This window comes from Lepidothrix coronata, unplaced genomic scaffold (assembly GCF_001604755.1).
Source record: "Lepidothrix coronata isolate B3197 unplaced genomic scaffold, Lepidothrix_coronata-1.0 Scaffold32, whole genome shotgun sequence".
NCBI lineage: Eukaryota > Metazoa > Chordata > Aves > Passeriformes > Pipridae > Lepidothrix > Lepidothrix coronata.
Window position 1 is genome coordinate 5,353,316 of NW_016690212.1, and position 24,328 is coordinate 5,377,643.

At 40.8% G+C, this 24,328-nt stretch overlaps 1 long non-coding RNA gene across 1 annotated transcript in view; it reads left to right on the forward strand.

Annotated features, from left to right (window-relative positions):
• The window catches only part of LOC108495615, a 29,932-nt gene extending 6,084 nt beyond the window's left edge, over positions 1-23,848 (forward strand). The window contains exon 3 of the long non-coding RNA XR_001874175.1: positions 20,147-23,848. This is a non-coding gene — a long non-coding RNA (uncharacterized LOC108495615). The remainder of the gene's footprint in view (positions 1-20,146) is intronic.
• Positions 23,849-24,328: the final 480 nt, after the last annotated feature.

The following is a 24,328-nucleotide window of genomic DNA, read 5'->3' on the forward strand; positions in this document are numbered from 1 at the left end:
GCTTTTGAGGACTGCTGTAGTCCTATTCAGCGTGGTCTGTTAGGGCTCAGAGAGTTTCAGAAGTACTCAACAGGATGAGAGAGCTGGGGTTTTTGAACATGGAGAAGAGAAGGCTCTTGAGGAGACCTCATTGCAGCCTTCCTGTATTTAAAGGAGGCTTAGGAAAAATAGAGTGACTTTTTGCATGGGCAGATAGTGACAGGACAAGGGGAAATGCATTTAAACTAAAAGATGAGATACTTAGATTGGATGTTAGGAAGAGATTCTTAGAGGGTTGTGAGGCACTGGAATAGGTTGTCTGAAGAAGTTGTGGATACCCCATCCCTGAAAGTGCTTAAGGGTAGGTTGGATGGGGCCCTGAACAAGCTGGTCTAGTGGAAGATGTCCCTGCCCATGGCAGGGGCGTAGGAACATGAAGTTCCCTTCCAACCCAAACCATTCTATGATGTCTGACAGCAGAATGGTGCACTCAGAATGGGTAGCTTTCTGACATTGAGTACTACTGGCTATAATAATGGATTTGTTTCCAGCAGACTTCAGTAGATTGGCAACGAATAAAAGTTTTGTATTGGTGGAGTTTGATTCTTAGTATCTTGTCTAAAGAAAGCAGTATCTGTCTTTCATCCAGTTGGTTGTCATGTGTATGGATCTTTGATAGCTGCTTGATCCAATCTTAGTACAACTGCTATAGATGAACCAAATATGAGTCCAAAACTATCTTATGTGGCAGATACGGGATGTCAGAACTAGTAGGGAGGGCACAAGAAAAGCTGAAGAGCTAGCTGGGAAACAAGCATTAACATCCAATTCTTGTGCTAAACTCCTTCCTCCCATATTCCTGCCTTTACTTAGCAGGTTAGAGGACTGTCAAATTTTAGTGAAATAAGGCAAAAAAAATTGGAGATGTACAACTGTGCCTCTTTATTAATGCAGATAAAGCAGTCCCTTGGAGAGACTGAGACTATAACTGGTCATGATACTGAGATAGGAGTTGAATCTGTAGCCTAAGAGATCTTTTACTAGCTTTATTCTGGGGTAAGTGCTCAACTGTGCTGCTTTTAGTTGTGCTGCTTTGTTTTGGGTCACAGTGTTTGTGGCCCAGTGTTGTCAGGCTGATGATAGATTGTGCAATGTGGTCTTATCTGCTGAGCCAGGGTAAGCTGTCTCAAATTCCATCCAGAACAACTATGGGCCTTCTAATTAGAGAATTTTATAGGAACATGTTACTAAATGTCATTGTCACAAATATCACAAATACGATTTAGAAGACTAGTCTTCATAAAGTGGAACTATTTCTTTTATCAGAGTGGTGCTACACTTTGAATTCATCTCCAAAGCTGTGCTCCATTACCCCAGCATACGTGTGCTGGAACAAGCTCATAAGCTTATAAAGGCATGCTGGGCAGTTGTCAGATCCTATTTTTAAACTGTTTCTGAGAAACACTTCTGTCTCCTATCTCTGCGTGGTCATAGGAAAGGCTATACTTCATGCAGGAGCCACAATGTCTGGGCTCAGCTAACAGTAATTTTTGAACTTGAGTATGTCCTCTTCAGAGGTAGTAGAATTGAATCTGCACTGACTTCTCTTGGGAAGGAGTGATGACAATAACTAGGAAATAGTGGTAATGGGCTATTGAGTCCTTGACTGTCAGTGCCAATAATAAAAGATACAGGTCTCTTCACTCTTGTGACCAGTGACAGAACTTGAGGAAATGGCATGAACTGTGTCAGGGGAGGTTTAGGTTAAGTATCAGGGATACTTTTTCACCCAGAGAGTAGTTGAGCACTGGAACAGGCTCCCCAGGGAAGTGGTGTCAGCACCAAGCTGAGTTCAAGAAACATTTGGACAGCACTCAAGGCCCATGTTGTCATTCTTGGGGATGGTCCTGTGCAGGGCTAAGAGTTGGATTTGATGATCCTGATGGGTCCTTTCCACCTTGGCATATTCTGTGATTCTAGCTCTATGGTGCTTGACAGTCTAGCCAAACTTTAACAGGAATCCTGATGGCTAAGTGTGAGAGCACCTGCTTTGCTGTTCTCAAGGGAGGACAAGAAGAGCTGGAACACTTATGAGGTCTCTCCTTGTGAATCTTCAACATATCATGTTTGCTTAATCTGCTACTGATTTGCAGTAACCAATTTACTATAATTGTGTGACACTACTGTATGCCACCTTTGAATTTTCACTAACGTTAGAAAATTGTATAAAAATGCAATTGGGTTTCATAGACAAGCAGAGCTAGTATTTTAAGGCTTTTTCTCCCTGTGTCTAACATTGCCTCCTTTAGACTAGGCCTGAAATACAGACACGATATATGAGTGTTAACATAATTCTGCTGTACTGGGGCAGGAATTGCAAAATTGAAAGACTACTTCAGAGAATATATATTATATAGCTTGGGGCAAAAAGTAAAGAATACTGGTGAAGCATTTAGACTTGATTTTGTTTGTCTCTTAAAACTGACAGACAGGGATATTTCAAACTGGAGAAAGTACTGTGAACAGGAAGAAAAAAAATCATGTTGCTGTAAAATGAATTATACAGCGTAAAATCAACATACTGGGTTCTATGTGTCTTAGAACTGTTTTGAGACACTCCTGGGACTCTGCAGTTGCTAGTCTAGATCTAATTGATGGGAGGGAATCATAATCTCAGAACATTATTAGGACTGTAGCCTGAAGGCTGTAGCTAAGCCTGCACTATTTGTAGGAGTTGACAGTACAGGGTCTTCTGGTTTTTCTTTTTCTAGAACAGACAAGTTGTTCTTCCACACTTTCTGCAGATTGTCCCCTACAAATAGTGCACTGCAGATTGTGGACTACAAATATTAGTGGCCTTATAAGTGCACCTGTTATCTAAATTGATTTGTCTTGTCTTCTGTTTTAATAATCCTGTTCCCGTTAAAGTAAATTGAAGTTGCTAACAGCAACCAAGGAGAAGAGCGGCTATCTGAATTTTACCTTGAGGCTAAGTGTTAGTGCTTATAGAAGGGAGGGGAACTTAGCATCAGACCCGTTTTAACCTCATCCTACAGTTAGCAAAGCAGGGGGTAATCTGTTTGAAGGGTATAATACGTTTTGTCTGTTTACTTAACCGGCCCTTCATATTTCAGTAATGCAATGACACTGAAATGGGTTCTAGAACTGTTTCCTCATGTAAAACAAAACAAACTCCCTCAGTTCCACATATTTCTGTAAACTAGTAAGAATATTCATATACTTGGGTCCTCTTTCTGTTCAGTGTAATGGCTCTGCCTTACCTACTCTGATCAGGTCTGTAGGCTTCAAATTTCTTCTATGATTAATCCTCACATCCTTCCAATGTATTTTGTAAATAACATATCACAAGTAGGCAGAGATTGAGCTGTCTACAAATGCTGGTTCCATACAGAAGTGGCTTGCTGAAAAATACTTGTGTGTGTCTGTAGATGCTGCATAAAGGTTGGATTTTTCCCTGTAAGCCACCTATTTATTGATAAAAGTGTTTTGCTCTGGGTGCCAGTTTTTTTGCATGAATAGTGTTGAGCAACATTTATGTACTGATTGCACTCAGTAGAAGTAAACTACATTCTGTTTAGAATGAACATATTAGTATGTGTAAAATATCAGTTGCATCTTTCTAGAAATAACATGTTGCAGTCTTGGATCACATTTCAAATCTAAAGTCTTTAAAGGATGTCTGAAGTAACAGTTTAAGCAGTGGGTTTTTCTTGCATGATGCAAGAATGGGTATTGTTTTACAATTGGTATTCTTTATCCTTCTGCATCATCAGTCCCTACTATAGTAAGAGACAAGCAAAGAGGAACAAAGCCCCTGAACTGGGTCCAACAAAGCAGGTCCAGTAGACCTCGTTTTTCTTTATGTACATTTCTAAGATTCTTGGTTGAATCAGAATTTTGTATGTGCCCAGTTGGCACTGGAGTGAGGGAGAGGTCTTTGCTGCTTAGAAACACTTAGAGCACAGTTCATAAGCTGAAATCTTGCTCTATTTGTCATATGATAAATAAAGATGAGATGTTTCAATAAACACATTTGCTTTTCCCTTACATGAGACTGAAGTAAGCATTTATTTTAGTATGTATTGGGTCTCATTAAGCAGGAGCATGTCTGGCATGATACCTTTTTGAAACTCCCTTAGTATCAAATACCTGATGCTCAACTGGAAATGTTCGAAGGGGACTCCTGGTCTCTCTGACTGTTAAAGGGAAAAAACAAGAATTGAATATATTCTTCTGAAAACAGAATGCACATACACATTATATACCCATTTAGCCTGTTTAAAGTAGCTGTTTTTCAGCACATGTAAGCTGAAACAGCGAAAGGACAAAATACCAATATATGTGAATGACTGTGCTTATGATTACAGATGACCAAAGGGAGGTTGATGGTAACTGCAACTCTTTAAAGGGATGGGTTAAACCAAAGGATGTATTCCTGATGTTAACCAGAGAACAGATGATGGAAAAGTATTCTCATCAACATTTGTGGGTTTTCTAAGCTATTGTTTACTTAATGTTTAAAAAAATGGGACTGAAAAAAGCCTGAATTTGAGTACATCATCAATAGAACTAGCTGCAGCAAAAGGGTGGGCTGTAAGAAGGAAACCTGACTAAAATCTGGCTCTCTTGGTTGGAAAATAAGCAGGCCTAACCTGTAGTTCTTGAATATTGTACAACTTTTAAGTAGCTCAGGGCTATGTATGTCTCTGATCTACTGATCACAGAAATTACGAAAACAGAGGCATTGTCTGCAACTATGGAATTCTGAAAGACTGGTTTAGATGGGATCTGCATGTGAGTAACATCCCTATTTCAAGCAGTTACGCTGCATCCTGCATCACATGATTCCTAGCTGTTGTGCAACAGGAAAGCCTTAACTTTTTTCCATTCATCTTCTGGAGCTCGTGGAGGGAAACACAGATTGGACTTGTATTTAACTATAACTTCCTTCCTATTGGGAACTCACATCTGAACTGTTACTGATTTCTGGCCATGTGGTATACTTTGGTTTCCTGCCCATATGTGAAATTTGAGTAAGCTTTGGAGTCTCATGGTGGGGAGGGTGACTGGGAGACATCTTTATGTGCAAGTAAAGTAATTCCATGATTGTCTCCTTCCCCAGCTTTCTGCATGGGTACAACTAGGTATACTTTATGGTATATCATGCTCAGCTGGTAGTATGTAAGAGCTAATAATATAGCATGTAAAATTTATTTAAGCTTTCTTATTCTCAAACTTAAGGACTCTTTCTTTAAAAACTTAAGGTAGTTTTGCTATCCGAATAAGATTCTGTGTAACTTCCAAACATTAAAAGAAAATGACTGGACTGGAGGCTAGCTCAAAGAATTGCAATTTTATGCCTGAATTTTCACCTGCCAAACAGACTGCCAGAATCAGCTTGTAGGTTTTCTATGCGGTAGATAGATTGTGAGAAGTACATAAAATAGTCATGCAAACTGGCTGAAGAACAAGGAAGATTGCTGAAGAATCAGCACTACACAACAGGAAGGTGCTTATCTTTAATTACATATACCTTTTGCTTTGAATCCTGTTTTGGAACTGTGTGTTCATGCCCAATCTCCTTTTGTAGCTTTCTGAAAGGGAAGTTCTAACCAGAAAATCAGTAGTCTTTTAAATGCAGGAGAAACTGGAGTAAGGAAGCCTGTGAGCATGCATGCCTCCAAAGTTCTGCCAGTGCTCTGTATCACTTAAATTCATCTGAGTAGCATGATCAGTCTTGTGTTTTACAACTCTCAATTACTAGGAATTGAACTTCCATGTTTATAGATGGAAGTAGAAAGAAAATGATTTAGTGCAGTCTGATTTTTTTATATCTGATTTTTCCATATATAGTGTCATGGAAAATCCATTTGGTAGCAGCTGACTGTATGTAATAATTTCTATTTTATAATGTGTGTAATTCCCCTCCCCCCCATTTGCTCACTGTTTAACTTCAGGTTTTCTCCAGAATATTGTTAGAGAGGTGTTTGTTTCCTTTGTTTTCTAACGTGAAAGAGAGACTCTGCTAAATCTGCAGATTTTTCAAGAAGAGAGCAAGAGGTGCTCAAAGGGGGAAGCTGGTGCTCAAGCTCACAAGTCAGAATAGGCTTGTAGCTTGTAGTTACAGCTTAACTAACTGGCAGGAAAAGAACTATAGTTTAAGAACACAGTTGGCAACAGGCACATGTCTGCCCTCAGAAAAGTAAACTTTCCTGCCACAATCTCCTGATCTGTTTGGATAATGATAAAAAAAATACTGGGCAAACCCCAGGAGTTCTGTGACTGCTTGGCCAGAGTATAAATATTTCAGGCTTTCTGGAGTGCTTGTGTGGCTTAAATGTTGCAGCAAGACTGTCTCAGTTATTTTTAGGTTGGGGGAGCAGGAAGAGTGCTTGTTTCCTGTCTTCCCCTCCCCCAGGAACTTGGGGTACCTTAGATGAGAAGAAAAGTAACAACCCCTGAGCTGGTTTATCAGTTCGAATTGAACAATGTCCGTACGTTTCCTGACCCCGTTTGTGGAAGGGGGAGAACAGCCCCAGCAGTTACATTGCAGCACTTTGACAATATTATTCCTTTTGAAACAACACAAAGGCCTCGAGCCTCTCAACCGAAACAAGCTGCATCTTACTTGATAATTGGGTATGAATAGTCCCCAAAACATGGCTACTAAAGCTTGTAACTAGAATTAGTCTCCAGCAACTCCGGTTGCTGTTATGGGAACTTTGATGCTTACACAGCCATGAGAAATCAGTGAAACTGAATATTCCAGTGCCTCTTAGTCATTAAAACATTGATACATTTAGGTAACAACCATTAATGTCTTCACATCAGCTGCTTCTTCTTCTCTTGTACATAGCTACAAATTACTCATAATTGTACATATTGATGCATATCCACGCTATAAAACAAAGGAATATGATAACTTGGTAACAGCACCTGTCTAGTTTGAGCTATACGAACCTGCTTCACTTGGCAGTTCAGGGGTTTTTGTTACCTTAATCCATAGAGGCATAAAGAAATTCATAGTAGTGCCTTCAGTTTTCTCCTAAGAGGCAGCGGCAAAAAACGCATATGGTCCTGGTTACTGGTACTGTAAAAATTGTGTAAGACAACACAATTATTTCTTTTCTTGTTGCATGAGTATTGGCAGCAGTACACAGGTGTTAACTTCGGGAGGAAAAGTGTCTGGGGCTATTGTGTGTATCTCATTGTGTTTGTAATCGATGTGCACATACCCTTAGTAAAAATAATCACTCTTCCTGACAAAAATCAGTCTGCAGCAATCCCCCTAGAAGTATGAAGCTTCTTGGCACCAGGAAGCTTGTGCAGAACAGGCCTAGAATCACTCAGGCAAGAAGCAGTTAAATCCTAGCTTTGGCATGCAGAAGTGTCCCCATGTGTGGAGACAGGATAGAAAGAGCAGGCTTGTCCTAACATGCTTCTCCAGCAGCTACACAGAAATGTCACTACTATGTAGAACTGTGCTTTTTCTCCAGTCTTCTGCATATTTTCCACTTAGTGATGGTGGTCATATTCTCTTTAGGGATATTGGTTTGCAGTTTGGTCTGGGGTTTTGTTTCATTTAAAGTCAAGATTTTAGAAAACTGAACAGATCTCGCTTCTTACTGTGATTCATCCTGCTGAAGCAAAAATTTCATGCTGGTATTAACTGCCATGGAAAACCAGCTATATCTGAGAGGATACCAACTGAGAAAACAATTTTCAAAATCTTGAACTCTGGAAAAAAAATGAGTGTCTGCTTACAGAAAGACTTGCAACCTCTTGCATCACTACTTAGGCACAGGCAGTCAAACCTTAATTCCCTCATGTCTGAATCATGCTCATTCAGTTAAAAAGACATAGCAGTGTTGTCACTGGACTAGTGAGAAAGTTAAGCAATTCCATTTGGCCTCAAATATATTTTTTACTTGCAGATGAAAATCAAGTTTTTTGCTGCTAGTTAAACTTTTTCATCAGTAGTTCTATGGACTTCTGCAGTTTGCACTGCAGCTCCATCCAGGGGATTCTCATTTTCTTACAGTTATGTAAGAAACTAAACTGTGTGAACACTGAGCTAGTTGAATATTGATAGGTGTACCCTTATCAAATGATAAAAAGGAGGCCTTGTTATGAAGCACTATATAAACATAAGCTGAAGGTGGTGAGTCACGTGAAGGACAGGGGCTTAAATCAACATACTTTCCCTTCAGACCACAGAGTCTGCAAACTGCAGACTCGTCCTTTCTGGGTATGGAAAGGTCCAAACACAAGCAGGGCACCTCCTGTTGTTCTTGATAGAGTTGTAGATGGTAGAATTGGGGCTTCAAGGGGAATCATGCTCCAGTTCTGGGTTTTATGCTTCAGAATAAAGTCTTTTACTGCTTATTTGGGAACTCACCAAAAAACTTGTCTGAGTTATGAACCTTTCATGGGAAAAGGGTATATCCATGTGGTAGGTGGGGGTTTTTGATGGGTGTGGTTTAAGAAGCTTGTGTTTCACAATGAGCCTTTCACAATTCCTGATGCTGGTCTGATTATACATACCTTAGACATGTGAAACAGATGTCATTTAGCCATGTATAATGTAGCCTGTTCACACATCTCTTGCAGGCTGAGAATAACATTAGCTAGATTTAGAAGACTTGGCTAAATTCTTCATATAATGCACACCCTGGACTGCTCTGAGCTGTGTATGACCGTGTATTACTGGTAATTACTTATAATTACACCAACATCTGAGTAGAAAGGAAGAAGAAACCACTTTATTAAAGCATTTTGTTGTTGTTTAAAGATCAAAATAACAGGATGTAAGTAGTAGATTGATATATGTGTAGATTGATATATATATACATACACACACATATTAAGGCTAAAGGGAGTGCATTAAGATGAAATTAGGGACTTCCAGGTATGAAGGCAGCACTGAAAGCTAAAGAAAGGGGAAGGAGGAGTTGTTGAGGTAAGAGGATATCAAGCAAAAAGTGAGGTGAGCTAATCCAGGAATAAGAGAAGGGCCTGTGGGGAAGGGAGCCATCTTTAGCAACAGCAAAAGAACAGGAAGCCTTATGTGAGAACCTGCTGAAACTTAATGTCTGTTAGGTAATGACACCTGTCATCAAGGAGTCAGTGGAGAAGTCTGCTGGATCTGGAATCATGGGATGAGACAGCTGGTGGAGCTGTTAACTTGGCCCTTGGGGTGGAGGAGTCATGGGGGTGTTTATGCTGGTTGGAAGAAAGAATATAACAAGTTGGGTAGTAACCCAACTCAGTAAAAAGTGATTAGTGGTAGGGCCACGTTGATCAAGGTGACTGAATGAGTTCAACTCAATGTTGAAACACTGCCAGCTTTGTAATGTGACCAAACTAGGAATTGGTGGGGGGGGGGCCCATTGTGGGGGTGCTCTTCACCAATCCTAAGAGTTATTGTTCTGACACCACAGCGTAGTGCTCCATGGCTTCAGCTGTTGATCATTTGTGGGAGTATGCTGTGAACAAGGGAGTGATCTGTTTGACAAGGAGATCACTTTTTCCTACCCTTGAATATAATTTTTGAATTGGGGCTCAAAGTGGATCTAAGATTAGTCAATATAGAGGCAGAGATTTGTATGGTGTGAAACAGAGTCCCTCCAGGCCCATACTGCTGCAGAAACACCTCTTCCTCCTTTTTTTTCACTACTCTTTAAAAGCATGTAAGTGGATTTTCCAAAGCACATCACGCAATTAGAAACTCTTGGCTTGAGGACTTTTGTCACATAGGAAGTCTAAGGCAGAGACAGGGCAAAGTCTTGTTAAAGGAATTAAATATTACCATGAGATATTATTACCATTAGCTGTAGTCTCACTTTGTCACAGTTTAACAAAACTATTCCTGCAAGAAATGAAGCAGGGATCTTTTACTGATAACATGACAAGAAATAAATTAGGCAACAGTATGCACATGTTAATTATAAGCTTTATAAAACAAGGGAATCCAGGCAGGCTGTTCTGGCATTTCTTAACTTTCTCCTGCTTGATTTCATGGTGTTACAAAACATAAAGATGAGTAGAACTGGATTTTCTACAAGTGTGTGTGTTCTGAGCATCAAACATTTTTCACTTTCATTTCATGGATTAAAATAATGCAATAAAACCAGTGAGCTTAATGACAGAGCAAGTCCTGCTTTCATAGGACTGCTTTTTCTGCCACCCCCCTTGCCTTACCATGGTAACTTCAGTACCTCATGAGTTACTAATAATGCTGGCAGAGACCAATGTTTACAACTCAAGTCTGTTTTTTGGATACAGGCTTCAGTCCTCTAGCAAATTAAAGCCAGATGGGAACGGCAGGGAGCAGAATGGAATTTAATTCTGTTATGTGGCTTGTGATGTTAACAAAACTCTTTGGTAATTTTCATTGTTATTTTGCCTAGAAAATGGCTTGTACCTTCCTTCTGTGCAGTCGCTGTAACGTGCAGTCTTCTTACAGCAGTTCACCCCAGCACACTGGAAGCCTTCACTGAGATATGTTGCTTTACTTCCACTGCAGTGACAGACAATGGTATAATCATATTATGTTTTTGTGGAGTGGTTTGGGTTTTTTTCCAAGTGAAAGGATCAAAACTGGTTAATCCAGACAGGAAAGCTTTTCCTCTGTTCTTGCACAGCTGGTGGAGGTGAAGCGCAGTTGTTTTGCAACATTTAACAAGTCTTTCTCTCTTTTCCCTTAAACTACCCTAGGTGAAAGTACAGTAAAGGAATACTCCTTGAAATCTGAGGAGGGAGGCAGGCTCAGTCACCCAAAACTTCAGCGGTTCCAGGATCTGTATTGCAGACAGGATAAGGATTTTTTTCAGTGCAGTTAATGCTGGGCTTTTTACACTGGTTTCTCAGAGGAAAAGACTCAACATGTTGAATCACAGAGACGTTGCTTCCTGCTGGGGTTTGGGATTTCCTTGCATGGCTGCAGGAGCTGTTTTTGCATAGTGCATCCTCTCAGGGAGGAACTTGCTGAAGATAAAGACAAACAGTTCTGTGCAGAATGTAATAGTTTCTGACTCAAATTGTCAAAATATCATAGGGTGTGGTAGGAACTGCTGTGTCTAACATTACTGAGGATTTATTCCTTCATAATTTGCCTAAACGAATATAATATGCTAATGTCAATTAAAATGTAGAAGTGGAGGAGAGATTTCTTGATGTTTTCTAGCCACTTGAAACCTGATAGTGTACAAAAATAAATTTCAGTGTGCTGGAGTATTCATGTTGGTTTTTTCCCCAGTTGCTCAGTCTTAATTCCCATTCTTTCTGATTTCCCACAGAAAGAAAGAAAAGCTACTTGCTGTAGCTTCAAAAATATGAACTCAGTAAACTGTGAGCATTGGAAATATGATAGATCTTCTAATTACTGTTTAGTTTCACTAGGAATTAAAAATATGTAATCCTGGAAGTTACTGTAGTAAATTGATACAGAGTATTTTGACATACCTATCTGCTTCATACAGCTGTTTTCTTCCTAGAAGGAAAGTATTCCTAACAGTTTGTTATAGTACTGAGTTTTAGTGTCAAATATAAGATAGGCACATTTACTATGAAGACAAACTGCAAGAGAATTCATATGGACTCTAGTTCTTCAGTAGTTGTTCTTGATAAACCAGGTCTTGCAGCTTCAAGAGGCAAACAGGAAAGGCATTGGGGGGAAGGGGTGGTAGTCAAATTTTCAGGAAGGTCAACTCCAATTGAGAGTTAAGCTTTCTAAATGTGGAATAGTCTGAAACAGTGCATTACTCCTGTATGCTCTTTTTTCACTTTATTTCAGATTTGCTGTCTTTTTACCCTGCAGTGCTAAAGGAGAGCTCTGGAGGATGGCATTTCTCTCTCAGGTTTTAACCTCTGCTGTTCTTGGTCCAGGCCTTGTACAGCAAACAGTTTCTTTTAGTGGACCTTCCTCTGGTGCTGTTTGGAGGAAAGGGACAGAGTTGATCTTAGCAGAGTGTCTGAAATAAGGGACTTCAAAGGGCTGCCTGAAGTTGTGAAACCTAATGTCTTAGAGTATCTAGAAAAGCCACTTCATAGGATAACCCCTCCCAGCACATTCAATTAAAATGTTTCCAGTGCCTTTGCATTTTCTTCTCTGGGCTCTAGTGATCCTAGGACATGAACTGGCACCTAAAGCATTATCAGAGGTGCAACTTCTCACTTCATTTTAAATGAGTGAATCTTCCAGCCCTAAATATGGTTCTTGCTGGGTTAAAAAAGGATATATTTTTTAGTTAGATAGAGTCTGTGTATGTAATTTGGCATAATATGATTTTTTTCAACCATTTTTTTAATGAAAATTTTACTTAATGGTGAATGACAGATGTGTAAACTAGTGTTAGACTCTGTGTGTGTGTGACTGTTTGTTAAAGGAAAAGCATGTTTTTGTAGTGTGGTTTTTGGACTTCCAGACAGATTACACAAGCTCAAGAAGGCCCACCCCACATCCTGTGTAGAAAACTAGCTCACAGAAATGTCCATTGTTCTTCAGGATTATAAGTCACTGTATTTTCTGCATACTTTCTGTTTCAAAGTACTGTATGGAAAATACTAATGCAAAGGAACCACAGCAGCTTAACAAGTGCTTGGTCCTGCCAGGTACTGAGCACTGGGCTCTTACTGAAAAGCTGGGGGGCTGGGATTAAAACGTTAGGCTCCCTGGATAGAGAACAAAGGTTTTGTGTTGGTAAAAGTATCTTTTATTAGCTATGTGAATCAATTGATAATTGACATACTTTCAGCCTGAAAGTTGTTTGTATGCAGCCATGCCAGTATTTACTGTCTTGGGGGAGGAGTCACAGACTAAGGATTTTGCTTCAGGCATGGTGAATTCTCCTTGAGGTGGCTTCACCACTACTCAGTCATGAACTGCAAAGGAGAGAATGTGAGGTATCTAGATCTAATACCCCTCCAAAGAGATAGTGATTAGTGTTTCTGAATCTCTGCCATGTTTATTGCTCAGTTATGTGTCCATTTGCAAGTTAATGGATGTATCCATAAAGAAAGGAGTTATCAAACCAAAAACGGTGAAATCTGTTCACTCTTCCCTTTTTTCGTTTGTGTTTACCCTCCATTACCATCTTGGAGCTTATTTTTTAAAAAGATGATGTGCTATATTTAATTTTTAGTTTTCAAACAGGAGAAGTGTTTCAATGTGAATTTTAAAATCCTCATATTACGGTTTTCTTACTTTCAAAAAAGCAACAACGTGTATTTCTTCCTAGAGTTCAGTACCTATTTAAGACCAAAACATTTGTTATGATAATACAGATGTAGCTAAGCAGAAGGGTGCCATGATTGTGTTTGAGGCTGTGTCCTGCTTTTCTGCAGTCCTCTGAAAGGAATCACCTCCCTTTAGTCTCTGCCAGTCTCCTGACTGTGCAGCATTCCCAAAACATGTGGCCCATAAAATGGGATTACAGGGAAGGCATTCAAGTAAACAGAAATTCCCTCTGGACGAGATTTGCTTCTTCATGCAGAGCTCCTGTGTGCTGTAGCCTGGCACTGCAGCCTCATTCCCTCACCAGGAACAAATTCTCCTCTTGGTGACCCCAAGAGTGAGAGACCATTTTAGGGCACCTCCATATTTTGGAGATAGTCTCCTCTTGGCTGGCACAACGAAGCTCCCCTTTGCAGTGTTTTCAGAAGGGACACACCCAATTACAAGTTAAGGGAAAATAATAATCCTTTCTGTGTCTCTTCAGTGTCTGTATGTAACAATAAATGACCAGTCTCATGATGTGGCTGTAGCTGCCAAAAATCTGCAGTGAATGTACAACTGTATCAGTCATTAATTGTACGGTATTGCTAAGGTGGCCCAGTGCTTTTGTGAATTGTGTTCAAGGGTAAGTAGCTGCTTGAAGGTAAAAAACTGTGTGCTTCTATGAGCACACAGGTATACTGGTGGATAATAGTGTATTTCTGCGATTTCATGGTCCTGTTCAGCCTGTTCTGTTGAAAGTACACAACCTGGGATAGGTTCAGTCTGCATTTTGAGTACTTTCAAGTTCTTTGTTGAGGCTAATTGTATTGGTCTCAGCAGGGAACATTTCCAGACCTGCTGCCTGCATCCAGTCCTGGCCTCAATAACTCAAACTGTCATTGCTACTCCACAGGATTATGCTGTGTGGGATATCAGGGCACAAAGCCTTCTGACTTGGGTTCCTTTCACTGTAGCTCTTTGTCATAGTTTTAAAAAACTTGTCTCAAATGGATGTTGTCCTTCTACCTTTCCAGTGGATGCTAGTCACCGGGGGAATGTAGTGTTCCCCTTATCATAGAATGATTTGGGTTGGAAGGGACCTTAAAGATCATCTAGTTCCATGGGCAGGGACACCTTTCACTAGACCAGGTTGCTCAGGGCCTCATCTAACCTGGGCTTGAACACTTCCCAGGGTGGAATATCCAGGAGGGGATATCTGCAGTGTCCGTGGGTAACCTGTTCCAATGTCTCACCACCCTCACAGTAAAAAATTTCTTTCTAATAGGTAATCGAAACCTGCCCTCTTTCAGTTTAAAGCCATTCCCCCTTGTCCTGTCACTACATGCCCTTGTAGCAAGTCCTTCTCCAGTTTTCCTGTAGGCCTCCTTTACATACTGGAAGGCTCCTTTCACCTGAGGCTTCAGGAGCCAATGGCCTTGTCTTGACTTCGTGGAGGTGCTGCTGTGTACCACAGTATGGAGGCTTTCATTCCAGGGCAAAAGCAGCAATTGTGAATATTGTCCTTAAAATAACAGGAATTCATAAATTCACTTGGGTGACTGTTCCAGACATGCCCTGTGTTTGGTCGCATTGTTGATGTGCTACTGAGTATTGGTGAGGAATGTGATAAGAGATCCCTACAGAATGGAAGACTGCCCTCTGCCTTTGGACAGCACAGCCTTACACTGACTGACTTTACCTGGTTTAGGGGTGACTCTGAACAGAAATGGTTAAACTTCTTGTAATTGTGGAGCTTTGACCCAGTAGCAGCACTGAGAATTTTCAGTTATCTGAAGAAACGTACATCAGAAATTCTCGGGTTTTGTTTCTGCACCTGCTGCAAAGAAGTAGAACAGCCCTGGGAACAGGCAAGACAACCCAGTTCCTGCCACTGTCAAAACCAGCAAATTCATTCATTTGTATACCCCCCTTTGTAACCAAAGCAAAGAATTATTTCCTATGGGTTCTAAATCAGGAGTTGCTGTTCTTTCTCTTGTTGTTTGTTTCTTTTGAAAGCCTTTAGAATGGGGAGCACACTTATAGAATTAAGGGAGGTAGATTTGGGGCCTGTAGCTCACACCACAGGTGACTGCACTCAGTAATGTCATTGTCACAGCTGTACACAGCTTTCGTTTCTAGAGGCTCAGATTCTCTGCTCCCATCTATAGGAGGGTATAAATGAGAGAAAGCAGGCTGACTTAATTTGATGGCAGACTGCTGATGGGACTGGTGCTTATTTGAAGGCTGCTTAATCCTGTTTAAGGTTGGGATTTTTTGGAAGGTCTCTGATTTCTGTGTGTATTTTGTACAGAAGCCATGTAAAAGCTGGGGATGAATTAATCTGTCAATTGCTACATATCCATTGATATTTTCATTGTATTCCAGCTGTATGATAGTTAAACAGGATCGTTAAATAAAATTTTCAAAAGGTTAAGGAATTAATTATATTTTTCATACCTGCTGGTTTGTAAGATCTGATGCTGAATTATGAGGAGAAGTAACGACATATTTACTGTATTTTCCAAATGTTAGGTAGATGTTACAGATACAACAGCAGAGAACTGAAAATGTCATGTGAGTGACAGTATTTCATTTAGTAATTTCTGCGTGGGATGGTTTATGTTTGTACAAACTGGCAGTTTATGAACAAGCTTTTGAGGGGAATGATACATTGCTAAGGCTGCAATACTTTGTATTATGCTGTACAGATTCGGTATCATAATTCAAAGGATTTGTGAGCTTCCTTCTCTCCCCAGTCAGTCCACCTGCATACCAGCACTGTCAGGCAGGTAAACTTTCAGTAAGCTGGGTCAGCAGAAGAAACCTCACTTTTCTTGCAGTGGGCAATTGATGTGAGTGTAGCTCTGTGGATGGCTGGTTACAGAGTCAAATAAGTGCCAGTGCAAGGGAAGCAGGAGGAGAAACCTCCTGTTTTGGCAGCAGTCAGCAATTAGATTGGCTTTGTGGTTTCATGAAGTCCTATCTGTAAGTTATGTGCACATTTGTAACGGTGGAAAGCTGTGGTTGTTGATGGTTTTGCTTCCCCTCTGCCAAGTGCCAACCCTGTCCTGGGTGCTGCCACTCTGTCAGCAGGCAGGTAGGGGACACAAACTCGGCTGGCTGTGAGCTTCTAGGATCTGTTTAGAAATCTTTAGGACTAATGGAAAGAAGTCTTACAGATGAAGTGTGGCTCAGGTGACCCCGTATGTTTACATTAATACAAGATGAAATATGTGACTCTTGGGTGACAACAAAGAAGCCTTGGCTCAGGCTTGAGCAGCTGCAGTTAGGCAAGTGAGCCTTAATGAAGGAGACTGTAGACCTCAGTGCAATTTTCTGGAAAACAAAGGAATCTACATAGTAAGAAGACAAATGCAAGAATGGCTTACCAAGATCATTGTTAATGCACTAGTATAATTTAAAAAAAAAAAAAAGGGGAGAGGGAGGTTTAAAAATCCCAGCCAGTTCATCTGGTTCGTTAGGCTGGTGTCAAAGTACTGAATTTAATTTGAGGACTGGGATAAGACAATAGAGAGTCACTATCACCTGGAGAAAAAAAAATGGCCCTTATCAGTGTCTTTCCAAGGACCTATTTTTTTACTATCTACTGTTACTGTTACAAGTGACACTAGAGATGACTAAAGCTGGAAGAAGTTAGATGAACCAAACCTCTTTTCTGGTTTTCTGTTTAGTGCCATCGTTAGCATTCTTGGCAGCACTTCACAGATACTTTCAGTGGTTTTTCTGCTTGGTTGCACTTCCTGTCTCATGTATTGGTGTAATGATGTCATTCTTGCACACTGCTGTAGGGGAGTGCGTGGCAGCGTGGTCTGCCCAATCCCCCCTGCAAGAAAGGCTTTCTTGTGCCCTACAAGAAGACTTTGCTTCTGCTCTGATGGCTGAAATCCAAATGGAAAGTCCCTTTTTTGAGCCTCCCCTGTATGGAGTGGGAAGCAGAGCAGGAGGAAGAGGCAACCTTCCTCATTCCATTTTTGGTAGGAACCTGCTTACACAGGATTGTCTGTCTTGACCTGATGTGGGTGAGCCCCTGGAACCAGCATAACTGTGTGCCTCCATAGCCCTGTCTGGAGCTGTAGAGAAAGCAAGGGTAGGGAAGATGCAGTGGAAAACAGGAATGGGAGCTTCAAACGTATCCTTGCTCCTTTGGCCAGGCAGTGCTGGTCATGGGAGGAGAGCACTGAAAAAGTCTTATCTGCCCAGTGTTCCTTTCATGGACCAGGAGAGCAGCAGGGTTTGTTTCTCTGTTTCTGCCTGTCCTAAGAAGGCAGCATGGATGGAGCAGTTTCTCCTTGGGGATGTTACTGCAGGAGAAGGAGGAGTGTGGCTGCCAGGAGGGAGCAGGCGGCCCCTCACCCCTGGGGAGCAGCCTCGGCCTGCTGCTTCCTGAGGTCTGTCCCTGTGCACCAGGCCAGGCTCTGCTGTGCAAGCAACAGTTATGTGGGGAACTTTAAAGTGATAGAACTCAGTGTGTTGAAACGAACTTGGGAAAACTACTGAAATCTGGCTCAAAGGGGCTCTTCCAGCATGAGTCATCTGCAGCTGTAGAGGAGCCATGGGCAGAGCCTTCCTCCCCTCTACTCAATGGAGCTGTCAGAGTGCCCGGAGCCAGGGCAGGGAGAAAAATACCCCGATTCAATCCCTAACGAGATATACATGGGAGAATTCCCCACGGGGGCACCGGTGGGGGTTTGTGGCTTTGTGTTTTTCAATCACTCGGCTCCACGTAAGAACATTGCACAGCTTGGACCTTCCACCCAGAGGACTGAAACACCCCAAGTCCATCCCCAGGAAGCAGACAATGGTGTTGATATGCCTGCTGCTGCAGAGGAAGTGGCTTCTGTTATAACCAACAAGCAATCTGCCAAAGTCCATGGTTTGGGTGATTGCCAGACTAAATTTGACATAAAATTATTTAACCTTTTTGGCTTTTATCTTACTGTTTCTGGACCTGTTTCTCCTGCTTCCTACCATTTAGAGCTCACATATGGCAGGAAACCCCCCCCAGAAACTAGTACAGACTTTTATTTAAAAAAGGTGAAATTGTTAACAGAGAATCCAGTCTTTATGTAGTAGATTATGAAAATATTCTTAAATGCTTTCAGTAGGGTAGCAAAACTAATGCTAAACCATATGCAGCTATGGTATTGCTCAGGGCTTTGTCATGTCCCCTTGCTACAATCATTAGGAAATATAACATAGTATTGCAGAAAAGACAGTATGTGGAAGTCAAGACTTCAAATGTTGGAGGCATCAGACGCCCTCTTGTGCCGTTTCTCTGGTAGCGTCACAAGGCGAGCAGCTTCCAGGAGCAGAGGCAGAGCCGAGCTTCAGCCTCTGTTTTAGTCTGGGGGAGACTGGTGTGTGCTTGGGCACCTACATCGTGATCCAGTGCAGTTCTGATACGCAGGAGTTATTTGTTGATGGGTCCACAAACTTCACTCCAGCTGTACAGTATGACCATTCAAAATGAAGCTTTGAGTGGAAAAAAATAGACATCTTCCAAAAGACAAAAATAAAATCTTTAGATTCACACAAAAGTAGCAGTGTTCACTAAATACTAAATTTCTCTGATGGGCCAGATTTCAAGTTGAATTTCAGACTTCAATGACTGTTAATAATATGCAAGTTTAGATTTTCTTTTTGTTTAGATTATACTGTATGTTTAAAATTGTTCACCTCCTTGGGCTGCAGTAATATCAGGAAATGTGCCGTGTCTCTGTGGAAGTCAACTCTGGGTCTAGTCAAATACTTTTCTTCAGATTGCTCACTGCAAATGTCAGAAAATACTCATTTCTCCAGATACCAGACCATAAGCAGAAATGCAAACTCCAGAGTAAAAGAAGTACATCAGTTTACAAAATTAACTAAATAGCTATGACACATCTGAATACACAATTCTTTGATGGCTTGCTGCCTAAAGAAATAAATGTCACCTTTTTTTGATATGTGGAACTCAGTTGTTCAAAGGACACAAATGTTACTGTTTTCCTGGCCTGATGCAAAGTCCTGAACTTACTGATACCACTAGGATGCAAACACAACTAAACATAATATGCCTTGGGAGCACTCTTCTGTCTTCCTGACTCTTCAAGGATTAAAATTGTTGCTTATTTCAGGCTTGTTGACCCAGAGTGGTTTTAGACTGGGCTACCTATCATTCTGTGACATTTCTAGCAAAATAGCAGTTTCTGTCAAGGTACCTCTCTGCCCAAAAGGTCATGAGGATTACTACTACAGAGCAGTAGCTAGAGTATAAAAGAAGAATGGCCATGCTGGGCCTGGCTGATATCGATCCTGACTCCAGCAGACACTGTAAGTGGATGCCTTGATAAAAGCCTAAGAAGAAAGTAGGTATAAATGCTTCTTCCTTTACTGCTGTCCAGCCTCCAACAATTTTCACGTCCTAAGCTGAATATGGGGTTTGTGCATTTAACCTTGACAGATTTTTCCAGTTCTCCACTGAGCTAGTGTTAAACTTTTGCATTCACAGCATCCTTTTTGCACTGATGCATTTGGTCCATGGTGAGCACTGACCATCTTGTCTCCTGTCTGTTATTTTTAACAGCTATTTGCCCCAGAAGGACCCTTCCCTCCTGAGCAATGGCTGTTTGGTTATCTTAAAAGTCTTGTTGAGGAGCACAATTGAAAGCAGAGCCCTTTTGAGAAGTCTTATAGTACTTGATACAGATTTCCCATTTACCAAAAAAAAAAAATCAAACAAACCCACCAAACATCTGGGTTCTTCCAAAGTGTATCATGTTGATCTGTTTATTAATTCTATTCCTTATTATAGTTTCTACTACTTGCTTATCAGTGAAGCTTTGTACAGATTTATTACTCTGCCAATAGTGGTATGAATTTGGCAATGTGACTACATTTTTTAGTACTTTTTTGTGTTCTCTCTACCAGGTCACAGAAATGCCACAGTGTGATGTGTCTGTAGAGGGCAAGTAATGGCTGTGAAGTGTTTTCAAGCAAAAAGAAAATGCTGTGGAAATGCACAGAATTAATGTTGCTATGTAAATTTAATGGGAGTTACCACCCATCACAGCAACTGTGTGGATACAACAAAATGGATCAAATAAAGGGTTTGTACGTATTTTGAAGTCACTAAATTTCAGTATTTGCTTGTACCTACCTGATGGCATACTTGAATTTGATCCAGTAAAGACTAGAAATTCCTTTAGCCCACAAGTAGAATTTTTCAGGGTCTGGGACTGAAAACACACTTGAGCACGAGCAGTTTTGGGGGATCAGATTGTAAGAATTGTTTCCAGAAGAGCAGGTCCAGTCTTAGAAGTTTTCAGTCCGCTCTGGAGGCCATCTACCATGAGTGGTTAACTGCTTTGTTCAGTACGAGGGACCATCTCATGACCATACCTGATGCTGTGTGAAAAATAGTCCAGACTGCCGTTTGGGAATCTGCAGACTACTGGGGGGAGGGGGAAAGGAAGAACCTTTCCTTTGCCCAGGGAACTCTGTCCTTCCTTTTTCTTTTCCTGAAGAGGATGGGGAAAGGCTCCAGGCAGAGATAAAGAAGGAAAGTTTTCTGAGTAATTGAGTATTCTGCAAAGTACTGGATGAAGCCCTTCAAAAGGCACAGGACTTCACTTGAGTGGTTTGCATAGCTGAAATAGCTAATGTAAATGAATTCAGAGACAAATCTCCTTAGCAAAATCAGCCATTCCTGAGCACAGAATGTTGTCAGTAATAATTTGAGCAAAGTGTGTGGTCATTGTTGTTCTTTTGTGAACCCTACCTACCTTAAAATATCAACAAAAGGCTCCTTGTGGCTGCGCAGCTTAACCTCAGTGTTTGAAAATCTGGCAGTGCCATGTCTGATGTAGCTGCTGGTGAGAGATCATTTGCAAATTTACTCCTAAACACATTGTAAAAGGCTGAATCCAAATTGATGCTTCACATCCTGTTCATCTTGTGTTTCACAGTAGGTGTGTGTGTATGCTTTTCCCTAAAATACACAATAGTAAGTATGACATAACTGAAAAGTAGCATCTTGCATTTACAGGAAGAAGGGAGGGGGCAGGTAAGAGGGTGTATGTAGCAGAGCTGCTGGCTTGCAGCAGTCCTTACTCAGTATTGCAGCAGTTAATTCCTGTCTTTTACAAAATGAATTGTTTAAATTCCATATAAAATGCTTTCCTAGACGTGCTAGGAGCCAACTCTGAGCTCTGACTATTGCCACATTCTGTCCTTGCATGCAAGATTATCTTTACAGATAAGCATGAATAGAGTTCAAATGAATCTATCAATAATCAGTGGAAAGGATGTCATAATGTGAAGTCTGATACTGTATAAAAATATACAAGTCCTTGAAAACATGTGTTTGGAAAGGAACTGCTTTATTCTTAACATAGCTGCAGGTCTGGCAGCAACAGCTCATGAAGAGGTGTGGGAATTAGCTGAACAGACTCCCTGCTGGCAGGGAGGGCTGGGAGGCTGTATACTACCAATAGGAGACTGACTCCTCATCTTTAAGTCCCTTTGGGTAAAGGATGGTAAATTATTTTTCTTTGCTGATGAAACACGTTGTGAGGCAAAGCCACAATCGAGAAGAAAAAAAATAAGTGTTTACTGGAAATAAGATCTTAAATAAATAAAGTCAAAGGAAATATGGTATGTAAGATTTCAATTTTAGTTTGTCATAATCTCTTAGATTTATCACAATGGGTTCAGCTAAAAGAAGATATATGAGGAAGGTGGGGAGAGGAAGAGATGGCTGAAGATGAAACGCACGTTTTTAATTACTCCATTGCTAATTCTCTGATTTGGATCTGCTTATAATTAAGTTAAACTATTTTCAGTGGAATTTTTCTTTGAAGTATTTGCAGCAATGCAGAGTATGTGTGGTACTGTGCTGAGTCTAAAGAAAGGGCAGACAGAAATACTCCCTTGTTCTGTGAATGGCACAGTCTCTATAAGGACTCCCATGACTATTAGCAGGCACTTTTTCCAAAATCTACTTTTTTACAGCATCAGTTATGTGAAACTTATAAAGCTCTCTGTAATGATGCCCTCTGGTGACTCTGAGAATTTTTGCACTAGAATGAAATAAAAAGCAAGATGGAATTTGGCCTGGTACTATGAAAGTACTCTGGCAAGTTGGACTATTCGTTAAAGATTAATGAGCAAATTAGAGCTCTTCGAGTTCAACCAGGCAATATACTCAAGCCATACACATACAGAAGTCCAGGACACACTCCAAGTATTGTAGGAGCAGAGCTGAAATGTGTAAGGTAGTCTCTCCCTCTGCCATGCAAGTAATCTCTTGTACATTCATGATAAAAAGAAACCTGCCTTTTGGCACTGCACACTGATAATTTATTTTCTAGTGCTTAGAGAAAAGAAAATTAAAAGATTAAAAAAAATTCTCAAGCTTTTCTTGATGCAGAGAATATGGAGGATGTTAATTAATTATATGAAATCTTAGAAATAAACCAGCTGTGCAAAAGAATGCCTTTTGTGTATTTTACACTTAATGTGGCTGCTACACAGTCTCTGGAAAACTGATTTCTACCATGCACTCTTTCCTCTCCTGGATATTTTTTTTTATACACACAATCTGTACCTCTAATGTTTCTACGTTTACTGCCCATCATTTCCCATCATACAGACATACGTGACTAGTATTGCACTGACTCTGGAGCTCATGTGTTCCTTATTCTGCTCTGGTTGAAAAGGATTCTTTATTTACAGTGTTGTGTTATTTTACGGCCAGATCCATGATCATGTAGTGTCTGCAAGGAAACAAGTATGTGTGGCTGGGCATGGGTGTGGAGTAGGTGTGGGCACCCCCTTCAGTATCACTTCTGTTTTAAATCATGGCTAGGAAGTTATGTCCTAAGAAATATGGATGCAGCACTGGCAAGGCAAGTAACCCAACAGAAAGCCATCCACAAGCAGATACAAGCAAGGTAATTAATAGGGGATAAACAGAAAAAAACCCAAAACAATCCCTCCTCCCCCCCCAAACCTGTTGTAATAAATTTTTATGAGGTGTGAACTATTATCTTTCATCTTTATTAACTGAATTCCCAAATTAGGCACATACTTCTGATAACTGTATCAAGCTAAGTAACTCCTCTGCTTTTAAGCAGTGTTCCCCCATGCCATGCTTGGAAGAGGATGCATCTCCTCCCATTCATGTCCTTTGCCAAACAACCCCTTAGGCACAGTGTAGATCAACTGGCTTTAATGGATATTTTCTCTAAGAAAAACTAAAGGAGTAAACAAAATATTTGTTTTGACAAGATGTCTACTTTGATCAAAATGTTAAGATCAGGAGGTACAAGTATGATTTTATCCTCACTTCCCAAATAATCTGTAGAATCTTCACTAACTTCTTAATTAAATCAGTTATTTACCTTTCAAGTGCAGTCTGTATTTTAGGAAAATAACTTGTGTTGATTTTACAGGCCGTTTAGTATCTGTAGAGGAGCTCGTCCTGTTGTTTTGAGGCCCAGTAATACGTCGTGAAAGGATTGTTTTTCTCTACTAACATTTGCAGTGTTTCACTATATGTGTCTTGCAGTCACACAGTGCTTCCTCCTGGCCCAGTCAGTTACCCAGGTTCTTCTAGGAGAATAAACCCATTGATAAATCCATACATCTTTGGTGCAGTATCTCTGAATGTAGCAGGAACACACAAAAATTAGTACTTTTCCTAGTGACCATGCCCATGTTTCCATTTTTAGCTAAACTGATGTTTCAAAGAGCCTCTGCTTCCTTCCTGATCAAGACTGGAGCTGCTTACTCTGTCTGCTGGCCTGCTGATTCTTTCACAAAGGCTCCTGTAGCTCAACCAGTTGTCTCTGAGCACCTGTATCCATGGCAAATTCATGTCCCACCTGGTGTACTTGGGCAGTGATTCCTGCTGTGTCCAACCATCTTCCTCTGTAAAGGAACTTAATCGCTGTTACATTTAGCCTGAGTGAAGGTACCTGTTAGGCCCACTGCCCTGTCTTCATCAGCCTGGGATTGATCAGAGACCTGTGTGATGTCTTGTGCTTCCCACAGTCTGAAAGCCTTTGGGATTATAAAAACGGGAGTGGAAGGAGGCGTGGGTTTTGTTAT